We start from the raw sequence: 13,905 nt of genomic DNA, 5'->3' as shown, positions 1-13,905 counted from the left end.
TTTTTTGTTATGAGGGCTTAAAGTCATTTTCCTTACCAGTATAAGGGTTTCCCATTGCAGTTGTTACCGTAGGAACATCTGTAAACAAAATAGTTTGAAATGCACATTTGACATTCGCTGCCGTTAAGGACACCAATAAATAAAAAGCTAAGAAAACAAAACATATAAACGTTAATATAAACGTTTAAAAAGGAAATACTAACAGGTCATAAAACAGAAAACAAGAACATGGCTGTCTTGTACTTAGTCGAATCATTTCTTGATTTTGCTTTTTTGTTATGAGGGCTTAAAGTCATTTTCCTTACCAGTATAAGGGTTTCCCATTGCAGTTGTTACCGTAGGAACACCTGTAAACAAATATATGTTGACATCGCTTCCGTTAAGGACACCAATAAATAAAAAGCTAAGAAAACAAAACTTATAAACGTTAATATAAACGTTTAAAAAAGGAAAGACTAACAAGTCACAGTTGATGACACACGCCCCACTTGTTAATTGGAACTTTGATTACTGGTCCATTAAAATGGGTCTATGATTAAAAATACTGCAATACAGAGGCTTAATGACCAAGAACAAGCTTAATGGTGGTAAAGAGCGTAAAATCAGTCTGGGCTGCCACTTTAATTACAGACGGTCATTAAATTATTCAAGTAGTAATTAATCGACAGGATGTTGCCAAACATTTTTCATTCTATTATAACACTAAAAGATTTTCACCGTACCACATTTGACATTCATCCTAAAAACGAATATTTATTATCCAATTATGATGTATGCAAATTAAAATATAATTTAAACTACACTGCTAAGTGTCACTGAATTGTACTACAGCACTGTGAGATCAACTTCTATACCATATTTCATCAAATTAGATGTAGTATTTCTGGACATATCACTCAAATCGGGATAGTTCATTAATTATGCAAATTAAAAAATGATTAACATAACACTGATAAATGTCTCTATTCACTATTAAAGCTATGTGAGCACAACATCTGTACCAAATGTCATGAAATTTGATGAACCATGTATTGGCTTATCAGCCATCTTACGAAAATTCATTAAATATGCAAATAAGCAATGAATTGACATTCTATACTAAACATCTTTGTCATGCCGTTACATTGTTTGAAAAACAATTTTTTGACATTTCGCACCTTATTATGAACCTTCATTAAATATGCAAATTAGTGATTCATTGACATGATACTCCATAATGTGTTCACATAGTATTACAATCGCTCTTTAAATACGGCTAGTTTTCAATCGGATTCGAACCCACAACATACGGCATCAGTCGCCTAGCTGAGAGGCCACAGACAGAACCGCTCGGCTAAATCTCCACTCCCAAAAAAGAGTGGTTCAATAGCCGGCTAAGTTGTTACATTTTTCTGACTGAGACCGCTCAACACGTTGTAGAGTTCGTGAAGCACTCACGCACGCATGCTTACTATCATACATCGCACATACACACTTTATCGAAGCGAAGAAACGAAATTCATCATCGCTTTTAACTGGGCGAACGATAATCTCGGGGACAATTCTGTCCACCAGCAGTGTTACCAACCCAGGGTAGAAATACGGCTAGTTTTCAATCAGATTCGAACCCACAACATACGGCATCAGTCGCCTAGCTGAGAGGCCATAGACAGAACCGCTCGGCTAAATCTCCACTCCCGGCTAAGTTGTTACATTTTTCTGACTGAGACCGCTCAACACGTTGTAGAGTTCGTGAAGCACTCACGCACGCATACTCACTATCATATATCGCACATACACACTTATCGAAGCGAAGAAACGAATTTCATCGCTTTTATATTTGACTGATTTTTAGATTATAAGTCTTCACAGCTAAATAAAATATTATGATACGATAGTTTAATGCAAAACCAATCGACCGACCGACCAACCAAACAACAAACAATCAAAGAGCCAAGTAGCCAGCTAAATAATAGATCAGTTGTGTTAGGTGTGTAGATCTCGAGTTGCATGTATTTATGCAATCTTTGGATTTTTCCATCAATGGATAATATTCTATGAGAAGTTCACATAAGTACATCATTAAGCCTAAATCATTTCGGCAGTTGTTTTGGATGAAGGTTGGAGAAAAGCATTGTTTACTTGCGGCCTTTGTTTACTTACTTTGAGTGGCCGTTGAATATTGATTTTATTTCTGATGGACCGAGATAATTAATTATTATGAATAGATATTACAAGGCATATGATCAGAGGATAATGCCACATTATTCCCCAATATTTATATTTGTTCAGCCAAGGAAATACTCGTGACATTATGACTGTCACCTCGAAATAATGCGAGTGTTGACACGATTACATTACTTCAAAATTGTTTTATGAGCTGAACAATGAAAGATATTAGGTAATAATATACGTATTACATACACAGACAAAAAGTCGTTATATTTTTTGCAACATAAAGAAGTTTTCGATGTTGATTCGACAGTTAACTTTTGATCTACTATGGGAATAATATAGATATGCCGTGTACGATTTGTCAATCATTTTCTAGTCGACGACGCGTCAACGAAGAACACATGAGGAGAAACTACAAATTGGAAAGAACAATAGGAACAGTCCTCGTCCAATTGAACATAGTTAAATTAAAGAAATGCAAAGGTGAACGTAAACTAATCCCGGGAAGAGTCTATAAACACTAATATAACGTATAATTTTAAATATGCCTAAAATAGACAGGTGATACCACGTTTTAAAGGTCATGTACATTGTACCCCCCTTCTGATTTATGACATACACATCACACTTATTAACAAGAATATGGTTGTCTCGATCTCTGTGGTAAAATTTCTATATTATTCTTTTTGGTTATGAGGACTTAGTGTAAGTTTCCTTACCGGTATAAGGATTAACCGTGGTAGTGGTAGGAACACCTGTAAAAAGGAAAGTTTGAGATGAAAATTTGATAAAAGCTAGAATTACGAACACCGATAAAAAAGTTGAACATAAAAGTAAAGAAAATTAAACAAATACAAGTTAATGTAAAAGTTTAAAAAAATTAAAAACACAAAGAAAATACTTTAAACAGGGTTGTAGGGTATTTCTTGAGGTGCACTCTCAATTCAATTCTGATCATTATGGATCTAAATTCAGTACGTTCATAGTTATCTGTAACTCGTGTGATCACAGCAAAAAGCACAGTGTACCAGGTTAATACGACGCATATCAGTAATTTTTAGCAACAGTAACATACATAGTACATAGGATGAATTGAAGAAATATATTATTATTTCAATTTTCACACGTTTACCATCTAGTAATAAGTGAAAATTTAGTGATTGTTCCATTTATTACGATAACACCATTAAACATCCTGAACATTGAACTGGAACGCCATCGGTCTTTAAGATATATGGCTGATTTCTAAATTTAAAGTATAAAACATAAAATAAAATGACATGAAACGGAAGTCTAAATCAAAACAAACCGATCGTCCGACCAACCAACCAACCAACAATCCAAACAGTCAACCAGCCTAGCAGCCAACCAAACAACAATTTGACAGATCAAGTGTGTTAGGTAATATGAAGATCTCGAGTTTCATGTATTCATAGTTTTGTCAACCGATAAGATTCTATGAGAAATTCACATTAATACATCAACTCGGCCAAAAGCATTTCCAGTGGTTGGCGTAAAAGAAGTTTGATAAACAATTGTATTACAGGCGTATTTGCTTATTTACTCTGAGAGTCTAGTGAGCATTTTTTCAGATGGACCGAGAGTGAATATTATGAGTATGTATTATTAGACATATATGATTTGATCTAATTAATTAAGCCAACAGAGGATAATAAATATTGTTCCCTAATATCTTTATTCGTCCAGTGAAGGGAATACTCGTGACATAATGATTGTCAACTCGAATGGAAGACGAGTGTTGACAACATAATAGTACGTCAGGAGTGGTTTTTTCGAGCTGAACAAAGAAATATATCAGGTAACATTATACTTATCACAAGTACAAACAAAGAAGATTCGATAATGCTTATGCGTTTAAAATTTTGAACATTTTTTGGAATATTATCAGGGCGAAATGGTCAAATTGTGAATTATTTTCTGGTTGACCGTGGCGTGAGCGAGGAACACTACAATGCGCCAACGTTCGTGTAACGGAGCAAATGCCCCGGGCAAATGCCAGACGACATCTTGATCTACACGTACATTCCATAAAGTAACACGATTTCTAAGATAGCATAGGCCTAAAAATTTACCGCAGACAAAGTTACGCTATTTTTCGAGAACAAAAATCGATGAATCACAAATTCACAAACATTGTAAAGTCGCGGCCGACTGTGGATGAATTCCTTGCGGACAAACGATATTGCAGCTAGCTTTGAGTTATTGTTTCCAAATAAGGGCGCCAAACGTTTCCATCCTGTCAGCCATGGTCACCCCAACCCTCTACATTAGTCACCTCGACTTCCTCTCACCTTTATTTTGGCAAATAATTGAGGGGACAAACTTGTATCATTATCTCTAAAGCACGTCGTCGGGTTTGCTCGATGTTCACAGTACTCGGAAGGTTTTTAATAGAAGGTAGTAATGCCGGTGAGAACCCACCATTTGCCAAAACCATTCATGACAAAAAGGCAGGCATCGTATTATTGTAAAAGGCAAATCGTTGCCACGGCGCTAGGCCGTGGTGCATGCAGTTAGCGCATCAAAACGGATAAATTATTGTATTGAAGCAAGCAGATTTTCTCACAGAAAAAAACGTCAATTCTCACAGGCACGTTGTATGATTTATTTCAAGTGTTTTCATGTCACAGGGGAAGTGTGACAAGGTCGAAGTTAATAGGGTAACGGGGTCATGGTGACGACAAGCAGCGACAAGAGGGTGTGAAATGAACAAAAATCGGGGTAATCTGCTCCCTCTGGAAAGTATTCAAATTATTTCAAGGGAATGTATAGGTGTAACATTCTTGTCTTTTCATTCTTTTGATAATTATTGCCATATTATAAGAAAATATTGATGTCATTAGTGGACACAACACTTCATGAACCACCTCGTAGCAGATTGTGCAAGAAGTTGGGTTGGGTTGCCTTAGGTGAGAGAAATTTGAAATTTTGCTACTATCAACCAAATGTCCTCTGCATCTCAAGAAGAAGGATATTGCTCTTTGACACAAAATTTCGAGAGTGAGTGAAAGAATACACATAAATTACATTTCTGAATTCACAGCATTTATTGTCTTGACGTCAAGAGCTTTCTGTTTGAGTTACCCCTTCAAAGCAATGGAAAGGTCCTAATTTCAGCTTAGAAGATTTTTCGGATGCTTGAAACCATTGTGTATGAGAGCGTGCTTACAGATGCTTAGACAGAAATGGTACTTACGTGGTATAACGTGTACTGTAAGTTGGCTGCTTTCCATAGTAAGATTGTCACCATCATATAAGTCCTGTGAGGCTTTGCAGGTGGCTATAATTTTGAGACTTGGATCAGCGCTACCATCGTTATCTGAACTGGAGGTGTAGTTGACAGTAAGGACACTTGCTACATTGCTGGTACTGTCACCATTTTCTGAAGATGTGGTGTCTACCTTGATGTTGTTGATGCCACCTTCCAGAAGGTCATCATCTGGAAGAGGTCCCATGAACAAATTTTCAGGTAGCTCACCAGCGACATTGAGATTATTATCAGATGTGATAGAGTATGTCCAGGTTAACTTGGGAACTGGTTTAACATTGTCTACTTTGCATGTTCTGGTGTACGTGAAGGTTTCAGCAGGTTTGGGTACTTCAACAGTAGTACTATCCTCTCCACCAGTCAGTACTACAGACTTCACTGGGGCTGCGATGGTTAAATATTAAATAGAGGTAAGTATCTACCAGGTACCAAGAAGGTCAAAATGGTATAAGCTTTCAAACGCCCCGCAGGCCAGTCACTGATTTTGTTTGCATTTGTTTGCTTTTGTATACACTGAATGAGCCAAGACCGGACCATAATGTTAAACGTACATGATCTTTCCAGCCGATGGAAATTCGCTTTTATCCGTGATCAATAGGTATGAATGTCAAAACGTACGCATTTATTTTTGAACTTGTCATCAAAACTAAAACTCGTCATAGATTGGTCAAATTGGTTGTTCTAACTGTAACAAATGACCCTCTATGGTGAATACCCGGTCAGTGAAATGATAATTAAACATTAGGGAGTACACCGACAGAGCAGGCCTTGTCAACAGTTTCCAAGTATAACATGTAATCACAGTCCCTCTATATGTGGAAGGACCGTGATATACATTTACCAACGTGGGCTTTGATTTATCTTGAACTGAAGGTGCAATTAGTCGGCTTGAGGGGCACACCGTGCACCCCCCATAAAGCTACTACTTGGTTTTTTTGTGTTTTTGCATCATCTTAACTGGCAATGATATGTTAACAATCGGATATTTTTGGGATGTACTACCTGTCTGCACCGGTTTTTGATTTGCATGAACCGCAAAAAATGGGGAAAAATGGTAGGGTAGGGTAGTAGTGCCTCCCAACATTAAGTAAACTAGCATGAAATAGCACAAACCTTACATTTTGAGACGTTCAGATACTGCTACTTATGAGAAACACCAAGTTTAGCAAAATAAATCTGTGTACATAGAAGAGGATGACATTAAATTTATTTTTTTTGACAATTTTGATTTTCTTTTTTACCCAAATACGATGTAACAACTGTGATTTACTTTTTATTAAGCAAAATGTTGACAGCTGTTTGTGTTTAAATTTATTATTCCGACTTATTAAACAATAAAGGGTTAACATTAGATATTTAACTATACAAAACTTCTCTGGAGTCAATTTTGAATTGCGTGTATCTGTATGGGGTGTGCAAAAGCTAGGGGTAGGGGTACAACATTCTTTCCTTGATGAAGTAAACTGGCTTGAAATGCCATATATCTTATAGTTTTAGAAAGCTTAGATACTGGTCTTTCTAAAATTTAAAAGATTTTAGTAAAACATGTGACATCATAGAATTGGATAAGTTGAAATCGATTTTTTCTGGTAATTCAGTATTTTAACCGGAAGAAAATACGATAACAGCTCGTCGAAATGAGTATGGGTAAATGTTAAAATGTAAGTTTCGAATGATTTCTGCCCCGTAGCTTATCAACAGTGTCTTGTATGTATGATGTATTGTTATTTTTGACAACTGAAGTAACGTCTGAACTTGAATTCATTCGTAGATAGATCGGAATCAGTCAAACAGGCAGAGCAACATGCAACTATTTGTAAATGTGTGGAAAAAAAATCATCGCTTTGATACAGGAACAAAATAACTGACAAATTGGTCAATCAAAGTTAATGGGTGTTTAATTACTTGACGAGAGTGGCATTGAACTCTGTTTCATTTATGATACTAGACTTACATTTTTAAATTAGATTTTTAGATGGTATTTGATTTTAAGTTTTTTTTTTATACCTGAAAATTCAATTTTGTCGACATTTTTAAACTGCTTATGTACATGTACTTTTTAAAGTGTATTTTAAGCATCTCTGATCACTGTTTTTATGTGGATTTATACGCTATAGAGATATTTTATTATTATTATTATTATTATTATTATTATTATTATTATTATTATTACAAGTTTAGGGGCTATAAGTATATATAGAAATCTAATAACAGTTCATTGAAGCTGTGGAAATTCTGAAAAAGAGGTGTTCGAATGCAGGCCTATCGTGGCAGTCGTGGGCGTGCACAAATAAGGCACAGCACTGTGGAGAGTCTATGCCATGTATTGTATTTGCTGCAAATATACCTTCACGCATGCGCACTCGTTTGCCGATGTAGTCTGCCAATATGAGCATGCGCAATTGAGTTTACCTGCGCGTGAATGTGTAGTCTGTACTCTACGTCTCGTGCTATAATCTTGTCGTTGAGCTTTGCATGTTGACAGAAACTGGAATTACTGCAGAGAATACTTTTCAGGACATCACAAGGGAGTCCCTAAGGTAACAAGTGGGACGTTTAGGAAATCCTTTCAGAAAGTTCACGCCGCCTGTGGCCATTATGTGGAGTGTAAGCTTACACGTTCCTGGAGCAACGGTATACAGTATTTCTACTGTACATATTGCCAGATACGATACGATGGAATTTTGCGTTTCACGTCTTTCAATCATTCAGATGGAAATGCTCAGCCTTCTCCAAACTTTGAAAAAATCAGGGTGACAGACTTTGGAATGCTAACTCTTGTATAACAATGACGTAATTTAATGAGAAGACTTTTGTATTCCAGCTCGGCATCAGTTTTTGATTTGAGAACTCTCATCATGGCGGATTCACTGAAACAGTGAATATTCAACAACTTTTTCCTATGTCCATGTAGCACTTGTGCAAAAATAAGCGAGTCCACAGGCCTTTGGCGAATCAATAAATGCGTTTTTCACCAAGCTGAAAGGTTGAAAGATGCGTCCGTCACTTTGGGACGAGCTAGATAAATGCAGTCAAACCCAGCTGGGCATAGAAATTTGCCATAGTATGACTTTGTTCTGGAGACGACCGGCCGTGCGGTGAAACTTTGCAACAAAGTTTCCATATCTGAACTGACGTACTTGAATGACAGGCACAGGAAACGATGGCCAATAAAAACGCATTCTCGTTGCATTTTGATAATAATGTATCAATCACAATGACAGGGAAATTATGCCTCCTCCCAACAGAAGGGCCATGGTCTATTTTTAGCCCTGGTACAGTATATCTCAGTGCTGAAAAGGCCATATTGTTGTCATGTTGTCATGGCGACTTTTAAAATTTGCATACAACTGTGAGAGTGAAACGGGTTGTTTATAGGTCACAAAACTTTTGAGTCCCACTGTCGTCCATTACACCTGTTTCCTTGGGCATTAAAGGTGTGCAAGTATACACATCAAAAGACTAGAAAATTCACTTCATGGGCAGAACCTTGTAAAATAGCCCTTTCTTGTCTGGTTAATGAAAAAAGATACCCCTGATCTAAATATGCATGGGCTACCAGCCAGTGTCACCGGGCTACCAACTTCAGAATATGGTTGCCCAAGTGGACTACCAGGGAAAAAAGTTAATTTCGAGCCCTGGGCAATATTAAACATGAAACATTTAACTTGTAATATTTCCCCTTGTCTTGGCCTGCTGGTTTTAAAAAAGTGTTTCAAGGTATACAGGGACCTGTTCAAATTTAGCCATTGCTACCATGGAAAGGGGAGATCTAGCTAATCATCAGAATCATAGAGTTTATGGGGTCACGCCAGGTCACACAAAAATAATGCACCACTACATGGCCATAATTTTACTTTAGTTAAACAATCAGAAATAATTTGTCTTCATTATTCTTCCTGGAATGAGGCAAAGAAATCAAAATAAATTATTATAAAATGAAGCATTATTATACGTCGTTAATTATAAATCCATAAAATAAATAAGTACCAGTGAATTTATGTTTTAAATAAAACAACAAAAAAAGTGTGCGCTACTAGTTACTGCTTGTGATGATATAATGTTACAATGGGTGATAAGGAGGATTGGGTTTGGATACTAGTAGAATTAATTTCAGCACATAAAATTCATTTGAAGGCATAAACTTAATTCGATAAATGCATAATAAGTTAGTACTATACTCATATAACACTTATTTGGGATGACTGCATGAAACACATTAAAAATGCTTGAAAAACTAAATTAATTCTAACACACTAAAATTAACGGAAAACATAATTTTGACCAACAATGGCCTCAATATACATTATCTTTATTATTCTTTCTAGAATGAAGGCAAAGAAATTACAATTATTATTATTATTATTATAGAACAAATGTTAAAAGTTGTTACTTAGAAATCCATAAAATAAATAAAAAACAGTGAATTATGTTTTAACATAGACCCTCTCGAGAGTCTATGGTTTTAAATAAAAAAACTATGGTTACCGAATGGTTACTATAGCAACATAAAACAAAAATGAACATGGAGTTCATGCTGCATAAATACACTTAGGAGAGCATTTGCATAGTAACTGGGATTACTTTTAATGGATTTTAGAAAAACATTAAATTTTAAAACGCAAATAGGTTAGTATGGAAACACAGGCAGTAAAATGGATGTCATATTTTGTCTTTCTAACCTAAAGTAACCCTTTGGTATAATATTTCTGTTGATTACTGGTTTTTAACCTGAATATTTGGTCTTTCTAACCAAAATATTCCTTTGATATAACACATTCTGTGATTCCTGGATTTTAGATGGAATCTAAATTCTTGGACCTGGTCTATTTGTTTTGACACTGACCCTCTTTGTAGCCTCGTCTCGTAATACTCATTAATCACCACGCCTTTGCCGATGACAATCAATTATACAAAGAAACCCACAATCGATCAAATAAAATCAACTGTTGAATCTGTGCAAAGTTGTATCACTGCAATCAAGCAGTGGATGACATCGAATAAACTCCAGTTGAATGACAGTAAAACAGAGGCAATACTTATATCTTCACCCAGACAAGCTGCCAAATCATCTCTCCCTTCATCCATAATTCTTGGCGATTTTGATATAATTTTCGCCCCCAGTGTCAAAAACTTAGGAGTCACACTCGACTCTAACATGAATATGTGTGAACATGTGCAGAATATTTGCAAAGCTGCATACATTCAAATTAGACAAATTAGCTCTATTCGTCACTTTCTCTCCGTACAGGCTACTCAAACGTTGGTCTCTGCACTTGTTCTGTCTCGTTTAGATTATTGCAATTGTCTCCTTTCTGGTTGCCCTAAACAGCTTATAGACAAGTTGCAAAGAGTGCAAAATGCTGCCGCTCGTCTCGTCTGTAATGCTAAAAAGTATGATCATGTTCAACCCCTTTTGCAAAAATTACACTGGCTGCCTATTAGTCTCGTATCCACTACAAAGTTGTATGTACTTGCTTCAATTCACTTGCGGGCACAGGACCGCAATATCTCTCTGAACTTCTACATCAATACACTCCAAAAAGACAACTCCGCTCTTCCTCAGATTCTCGACTTCTCAGTATTCCAAGAGTTTCCACAAAGACTTTTGGCGAGAGATCTTTCTCTTACATTGGCCTTCATTATGGAACAAACTTCCTTCTGACCTTCGCCACTCCAACTCTACCCTTTCCTTCCGCCGTTCCCTCAAGACTTTTCTCTTTAAACAGTAGTTTATCCTTTTTGTTTACGTAGTCTCCAGTCCCGGTGGTTCAACATTTCCTCTGTTATATTGTATAGTCACTATTGCGCCTAGAGCTCTGTTCAGAGATTAGGCGCACTACAAATGTACTTTATTATTATTATTATTTTTATTAATCTTTGAAAACTGTAATTTTTACTCCTGAATGGTTGCCATGGAAACACCACATAAAAATGAGTGTGATTGTTTTGGTGTGCTAGCCAGAGAAACCTTATTATCAATTTTTACACCAATCAATAGTTCTTTAATAGGAATTACGGAAAAAGTAACATTTTCAATCCCAAAATAGTTACCATGGCAACTCAAAACATTAAAATAAGTCTGCTTTTTGTGTTCTCTGACAACCCCCCCCCCCCCGCTAGATAATTTTCATATCAATCAAAGTAACTTTTCATTGGATATTAGAAAAACTGAAATTTTCAACCCCTAAAATGGTTACCATGGAAACATGGGGCAGTGAAATCGATATCATATTTGGTCTTTTTGGACCCAAAATACCCTTATGATGAAATTTTCACGGAAAATTGAACCTATTATTATTCGCGTTATTATTTCTATATAATACTTATATAATTATTATTATTATTATGTCAAGACCTACCCAAACTCTAATATGGCAGACTGTTTCTGCGGATCTGACAATAGTGAAGTGCATGAGTATTCTCCTTGTGGTTAACGCTTATACTCTTGATCTTCAAATTCCATTCTCCGTTATTCTGAAATGAACATGTTGTTGGTTTAAATCTGCATGAGATCAATAGTGTATTCCTCTACACCACTAACTGGTGAAATCACATCACAAGTGCCATTTTCTACACCACTAACAGGTGACATCACATCATAATCGTAATCGTGTAAGCCGATCATTGGTACGTCTGATAATCACAATATTCCACTTAACAATTTATTGACTACTGAATTCAATGAAATCATGCATACTTTGAGTCACACAATGAAAATATCTACTTTGGCAGATAATAAGTTTATGTAAAGGAGAATTGCCTCAGCGTCATTTTTGTGAGTTCATAAATGATATCAAAGTAGACACTGAAAAATAGATTTAAATTCAAAATATTCTGTTTGTAAAATAATATCAATTGTCTCACCTGATCACCCACAAGTTCTACGAGATCATTAAATTCAGTTGCAATGTTGGTACCGTCAGTAATTGTCGTGGCTGTGGCAGCGCCCTCTCTCCAACAACGCCCATGACGGAGGCAAATTAATATTGAGATTATCTAATTCACAGCTCAAAATACTTCTGAACCTACTTCATACTGACCATCTGTTGGAGTAGTACGCCATTCAGCTGCTCTACAGACTGTGAAACACCATGAAGTTCTTATTACATTTACAGTTGATTTTTATTACATCTTTGGTCAGTTTGTGTATTGCAAATTTATGGTTCTGTGCTGTTACATTAATGTTTGACTGATTAATCACATTTGTAATTGATTTTATTACATTTCGATAAGATAGCCCCCTCGTAAGTTTAAAATTACCACATAACAAACAAAGGACGATCGTGATTTGAAATTATCGAATCAACGAGAAATAAACATCAGAAATTATTTTGAAGTCTATGCGTTTGAAACGTTATTCATCCCTGGTTTTGAAATGGTTTAGTTACGGTATCCAAAAGATGTTTATTACACCTCACTCATTCAGCGTGCACTGCCATTGGTTAAACACGACTCACGTGACATGTAAAAGAACGTAATGATGCCCTCTGCGAATGTGATGATGCCCTCTGCGAATGTGATGATGCCCTCTGCGTACTTGATGATGCCCTCTGCATTTGATATTACATGGATGACGTCATTTACTTACTGCGCATCCTTTCTGCGCAAAACAAATTGTCGTTCGCTTGTTGTACTTTGCAGTTGGCAACTTATTGCTGCGAAACGTCATGCAGAGCTGTCACCGGCACATTTAGACGTTATTTTGATGCAAGTAAACAGCAAACGAACGAAATGGCAACAAGGGATGCAATTTCTGTGTTCAGCGACTATGCAAGCAACAAATTTGGATACGCCACCGAGGAGATTGGCAAACTTTAGCGGCAACCTACACTCAGCACTGACAACATTTTACGCTGAGGTCCGGACTCAGAAGGCGAACTGTACTGGAAGAAGTCTTTGTGTTTTTGTTTCTTTGCATGTTTGTTTGTTCGGTGTAATAAAAATAATAACACATGAGAGCTTGGGCAATATAACGATTTTTTGCCTGCCCTCGGGCTGGTGGTCATGATCGAAATACTGATGATGCCCGAGCCGTAGGCGAGGGCATCATCAGTATTTCGATCATGACCACCATCCCTTGGGCAGGCAATAAATCGTTATATTGCCCTCACTCTCATGTGTTATTATTTAATTAGTGCACTTATCTTATTACGATATAAAATTACGCTATCGATTGGGAGAAACGTGGTATCGTTAGTTATTGAAAGTCAGTAACGTTAGAATAAATTTTAAATAATTTGGATTAGGATTTGGCTCAATTTCCAGAATTAGAATTATAAAAGTCTTATTACTATGGCAACAACAAGGAAGAACCAGTCGAATTGTGAATAATCAACAAGGCAGAGGAGCGGCTACATAAATAGACTACGAGTAGTTTTTCATCGTAACGCCACATATATTAAGTCGCAAGCGATTTTCACAATGGTTATATCCTTGATTTCTGAATAATTAAGCAATAA

General features: G+C 36.4%; 1 protein-coding gene across 1 annotated transcript in view; it reads right to left on the bottom strand.

Annotated features, from left to right (window-relative positions):
• Positions 1-320: 320 nt before the first annotated feature.
• The window catches only part of LOC139125244 (centrosomal protein of 63 kDa-like), a 513,301-nt gene continuing 499,716 nt past the window's right edge, over positions 321-13,905 (bottom strand). Inside the window, exons 7-8 of the mRNA XM_070691341.1 lie at positions 5,372-5,827; positions 321-347 (exon numbers count right to left, since the gene is read on the bottom strand). The gene's annotated coding sequence lies outside the window, so the exon portion shown is untranslated. The remainder of the gene's footprint in view (positions 348-5,371; positions 5,828-13,905) is intronic.

This window comes from Ptychodera flava, assembly GCF_041260155.1.
Source record: "Ptychodera flava strain L36383 chromosome 3 unlocalized genomic scaffold, AS_Pfla_20210202 Scaffold_25__1_contigs__length_14229661_pilon, whole genome shotgun sequence".
Taxonomy (NCBI): domain Eukaryota; kingdom Metazoa; phylum Hemichordata; class Enteropneusta; family Ptychoderidae; genus Ptychodera; species Ptychodera flava.
This window is presented reverse-complemented; position numbering and strand designations above follow the sequence as displayed.